Consider the following 6,077-nt stretch of genomic DNA (forward strand, 5'->3'; position numbering starts at 1 on the left):
GAGCACTGTTAGATCACCGTTAACTGAAAGTATCTTTCTCATTTGGTAGCAGTCATTGCTGTTAAGTCACTGGGCACATAACTTCTGTCTGAGAGAGATTCTGGAGTGTGTATTGTGTGTAAACTTAAAAGTTTTGTATTAGCTTATGTGACTATATGAATTTATCATGAGTTCAAGTGTCCAGAAATAACAGCTGTCATAGTGCATGTCTTTGCATTGCAGTCGCTCAGGGAAACTAAATGAGAAATGTCTGAGACATTTTTTTTTTAACTTTAGCAAACGATGTATTTTTGTAGACTTTCCTACAGTGACATTTTACAAACTTCCTTCAGTTACACATCCCAAGCTATGCTAGCACACCCGCAAAATGGTGGAAAACTAAGTGCCAGTGTTTTCCATCAAACTGACAGAATCCCACTCTCTTTCTCCAGGACGAAAGTTTTCTGTTTTGAGGCTTTAAATGTTTCAGGTGGTAGCGGCAGGATCAGTCATCTCGAATTCCACTGACTTCCTCTGCCTTCAGTGCATCCAGTTAGCTACTGTGGAGCCTTGAGCCAACCAGCAATAGCCAAAACTAGGTAGAGTGACTTTGGCGGAATTGAAGCAATCTGAAACTGAACCCAAGTATGAAAAAATGCTTTTACAGTTCTCTTAATGGGGAGGGGGGGGGGAAGTGATAACTGTGCTTGTGTTCAGAAGTAGAATTTGCATTATTTCTCATTGCAAAAAAATATTGGCCAAATCTTTCAGGGTACAAAGTATTGTTTTAAACGCTCCCACCCCCCATACACAAAATATTATTGTGTAAAGTTATTCTCTTTATTTTCTAGAATTGTCTGAAAGTCCTGCAGCAATAAACTTATCAAGCAGCTTGCATTTTACATAGTTGAAAGAATGTATTAGTGTTCACTGAATGTGTTATCTGCAGATTAAAAGAAAAATATGCAGTATTTTAGGATTGGAGGTAGCTCTGCTAAGGGTGTCCCGTCATTCCCGCTATTTACCACTTCATTTTCTATTCCCTTTCTCCCCTTGGTTAAATACTGTGCTGTGGTGCTCATGAGAATAATTGGGCTGAATGCAAGCATTACTAACAGGAAAAAATTGCAGCCTCCAGCAAATACTTTCTCCTATTAGTCAATGTGCCACCTTAGGAGAATGCGATTAATTTCAGATCAGAACTTCACTTTAATGATGTGCTGATGTAATACTGTATATGGGTCATTTGTTCCCCCAGCCCCAAAACATTTGCTGGGCATCAAGATAGTCCTTGTCTTATTTTTATATCTCTGATGATCACTGATAAGAATGTAGATTTTTATATTAATGCTGGATCTTCACTGGGGGAATATGTCTTGGTCTGAAGCCTAATGCTACAGAGCTAGTAGTAATACAGTACTTGGAGGTTTTTCTTTACTCAGATCAAAACTTAATGAGGCACATTTTGGTAGAACTCTATTCATGGGGACAACTTACTGTAGCACAGGAACTTGGATTTCTTTCTCTAATGTGCTATGTCAGTAAAAGCCCCTGGGAGTTTGAGAAAAGCGTTATTTCTGCCTCTTTGTTATAGTAGCGCATATCCTGAATTACCTGGATCCTGAAATGAAAAATGAAAGAAGCGCAAAGCATTGATGCTTGCTAAGCTTTGCTTTGGTCGAGAGTGTTGACGTTGGTACTAGGATTGGATGGTAACCAAACCAGCTGAGTCAAAACTGGAACTTTTTCAGATGATTCCATATGGTCAAATTCTGCTTCTTGTGAAAATTGTAAGGCAGCTATGTCCTCTTTATAACAACCTTGGAGTTTTCTAAAAAAAGGCAAAAGATCTGGTGCCTAATGATATGGAATTTTTTTGTGTTCATGTAGGATTTGCCCAGTATGTCTACGATTTCACTTTTGAAAATCGGGAACTTTTGTTTGTGCTGCCTATAAAGAACATCTAAAATGAAAAAAAACCCCAAACCCAAACAACCCCAAAACGAACGAAAAAAAACCCAGCATGGAAAATGTCACAGTGATAGTAAGGAAAGAGAAGCATATGCTTATGGTTGTATCAGATTGTCAGGAATTTGGGGAACAAGGACTGCATATTCAGCTGAAGTGAAATGGGGATAGGAAGATCCTGAATTTTGTTGGTTTTAAAAGAAAGTATATTTCACTGAATTTACAGGATAGTTTTAGCTTCTGGGAGTTTAATGAAAGCGTTTCACCAAAACATCCTTTTCACTAACCTTTTGTTTTAATTCTAAAGAGGGAGAAGAACACTTTGGCTTGCACAATAAAACTCTTAAAACAGAGCTCCGGTTTGATGTGAGCCCATCTGAAGCCAAGCAACAGAGTAAGAGTAGTAAAAGAGTAAGTAAAGGGCTCATCTAAAAAATGGAGGAGGGGCAATGTTGTTAAGATGCTCAGTTACAGACCTGCTTCAGAATAAACGCTTTGAAATAATCACACTTGTGCCAAGCTGTTAGTCACACATTTCTGCTGCCCGCTTACTCCTTAACGGTAGAAGTATTTTTCATTGGAAACTGCAATGTTGGGGAAGTAATTTCATTAATAGGTGAATAAATTCAAAAGTGCTATTTCTTGATCTTGTTCCTGTATCCTGTTAGTCAATGGGTAGTTCCAGTCTGAAAACCCTTCCTGAAATTTGATTAGCCTTGCATTTTAAGCTGGTGAAGCGTAACATCTGTGTTCTGAAAGGCAACTCCTGTTTAATGGAGTTTTATGGCTCCTATCTGTGGATAAAGAATAGTTGAAAATGTTCTTGGGACGGTCTTTGACTAATTTGCAAGTCTGTGGGGATGGCAGGAGAGTCTGAGGGATACTGCATGTAAGCTCATGACTGCTTTGTTGTCTTTGCCAAGCAGCTGATTCAATGAGTTGCTTTGTAAGAAATGAGCAAGTCACCTAGTGCCACTACATAGCTTTTGGATAAATCTGCAGAGCACCTACTACATTGGACTTCTTGTAATATGAGCTCTGAATATACCTGTGGACAGACCACAAGTTACTTGTATTTCACATAGAGAGTTTTGCAGTTCATTGGAATTTACTGTCCAGAGACTGAAATCAAGCTTCAAAATGAATTACAAAAATCTATCATCTTTATTCTTTTGCTAACTTTTATTCTTAAAATTTAGTAGTGGTAATGACTGCCTTATGTGTCAGCATAAAACATAATCCTATGATATGTTATCAGCAGATGCAAATGGGTTTGAAGTTTTTCTTCAGCAGTACTATAATAAGAAACTGTGGTGTCATAAAGTAATTTCATAACTCATAAATTGGGAAGTCTAAGTCTGAAAAGGCGACTCTCTTAACAGTCATAGAAAAATACTCTGTACATCGAAACAACCACAAGAATGGAGAAGATGCTTTAGTTGCTTATTTGAATGTTGTGTGAATGAACCTCTCCTTCTGTATGGTGTCCTCAGGTAAATAGTTACTTTTCATTTGTATTTATAATTGCTGTGTGTTGACCCTCAGCTGTGAGCTGGGAACCAAGAAGGTTCAACAGCCCCCTGACTAGAAGTCAAGCTTCCACAGGCTTTACACACAAGTAGATAAGGAAGGACTTGTCTTAATTGTAAATGCACAATGCAATTGTTGATTAAAGAAAAAACAAAAAGAAAAAAAAAAACAACCTTTAACGTAAAGAGTCTGGTGATAGTAAGTGAAAGAATAGGATTAATATTTGCTATCCAGATGATTGCAAATTCTTTCCTGGAGAGCATTGAAAGGACAACCTTATTCGGTCAGAAATCCCATCTAACTTGCCCAAATAAATTCCAAGGAAGTCTTTGGGCTTCTACAGTTGGGAACCTCTGCTTGAACATGTATTTAATATAAGAGTTGTCTGTGAAAGGAACTCTGGTTTTATTACTTTATTATTACTGGAAAATTACCACATGCGATAAACAGCTATATACTTTTTTTTCCCTATTTTCAGTCAAGCTTATTTTCCTAATACTGCTTTTGGAAACGCCATATCATCTCCTGTTCGTCATGTTTTGTGCTTCTGATGTTTTCCTGTCGTTTTCATTCTTACTAGCTTAATTTAAAATACCAAATAGGAAGATAGGTCTCTTGTCTCTATAAGCCTTATGCGTATAGCTTCCTGTAGAATCACAGGATCATTTGGGTTGGAAGGGACCTTGGGACGTCACTAGTCCGACCTCCTGCTTGTAGCGGGGCCAGGTGTGAGATCAGACGAGGTTGCTTGGGGCTTGATCCACCTGGGTCTTGAAAGCCTCCGAGACTGGAGACTGCACAGCCTCAGGGTACTGTTTCAATACCTGGATGTCCTCATGGGGAATGAGTTTCTCGTTACATCCAGTCTGAACCTCTTGTTTCAGTATCTCTCTCATCTCTTGTTCTTGGACCATGCACTACTGTGAAGAGCCTGGTTCTGTCTTCTCGCTAACCTCAACACTGATGGCAGGCTGCTTTTAGCTCCTCCCAGAGCCTTTTTCTTTTACTTCCATTTGTATCACATTATGTTACGGACTGCATTATTAGCTGAAAGCTGCAAAGATTATTTAGTTAGACTGTAGAGATTAAATCAGGAGTTCTTTCCTGAGTGCACAGACGATCTATGAATAGATTTGTCTTGATACGGAATTTAACTACCTCCCAGTATTCAAAAAATAAGTGCTATCTTTAGCAACTTTTGTTTTTGCCCACTGCTGACTTGAAGTACAGGAAGATTGCTTATGTCAGAAGCTGTTATTTTCTCTGAGCTGAGTGGAAGGAGTTTCAGGTATGCAAAAAATGAATCTGAAGACATTTTTTTATTGCTTTGTGCATGAGTTGAAACCAACAGCTAGTAGTAGAAACTATCAGTGTTTCTAGTACTGTGTATCACATGAATCAGAAGACAGTGTTCACTATCCTGAACAATTTGTTGATAATGGAATGGAGAAATTTAGAATATCTATGTGGTATAATGCATAACCATGTGATATAATACATATGGGTACAGAAAGTTGTTACGATTCTTATACTAATTTTTTTATATTGGTAAAAGAAAATGGTAAGTCACACCTGAAGAACTTGCACAGTGACTTCTTTCATAGTACCTTCAAAGAACCAGGAGTGGGCCACAGTCCCATAACAAGATTATGCCCAGTTTAAGTGCTCCCATGAAGACATAAGCAGTGAGACAAGTGATTATCAATCACAAGTTAAGTTCATTTTTTCTTTTTAAGTGGGACTTTGTGCTGAGGATTTAAAAACATCCTTTTGCTATAATTTTCTTTTAATTCACTTTTCAAACACTTTTTTTTCACTTAAGTGAAATTTTGAAATATGAAGTGTATATATAAAGGACAGAAGGCAGTACCATATCATCCTGTTATTTTTAGTTTGAAAAGAAAGCATGTGTGTGTTTGGTTGAAATCCAAGTATAACAGAGAATGTAGTTGGAACTCTTGTACACGGAAGTAGTTTAAAAGTATGCCAGAAAGCTATCAGGTCTGCCACTGGTAACAGCTATAGTGACGTTCTTCTTAAATTCTGGGTAGCATTAATCCTTAAATTCATATACCTTTCCATTATACTTTATACTTATGATACAGAACCCTGAGGCAAAAATTGAAGCTGATTACACTGTGATATCAACACACCATTTGTCTCTTTCAGAGATCCAGGAGGATGCCTGTTGATTGTTGTGCCTAGAAATTAATTTTTGATTACCTTATTTTCTTAACACAGACAGACTGCCAACTGCAAATCGAAGTCATTCTTTTGGGAAATGCATCAAAACTAGGATCTGTGGGCTTTCTGTGGACTCGGTGCATTTCAGCAAGAGCCTTATTTTTCCTCTTATCCACTCGGTGGCAGTAGGCTTCTTTGCAACAAGGAAGGCTGATGTAAAATGTGCCTGTGCTTGGGAGTAGAAGGCGGCTCGGTTTTTTGTGTGGTACGATAGCGAAGCCTTTTGATTAAAACATAAATTATGTTTTCCTTATTTTATACAAATAACAGCGCGATAATATTGTGGAAGCGTTTAGGAGAAGCATGCCACTCTGCAGCATAGAAAAACGTGCTGAGGCGTGGGGAGGAAAGCAAGT

This window comes from Phaethon lepturus, unplaced genomic scaffold (genome assembly GCF_000687285.1).
Source record: "Phaethon lepturus isolate BGI_N335 unplaced genomic scaffold, ASM68728v1 scaffold4226, whole genome shotgun sequence".
Lineage (NCBI taxonomy): Eukaryota > Metazoa > Chordata > Aves > Phaethontiformes > Phaethontidae > Phaethon > Phaethon lepturus.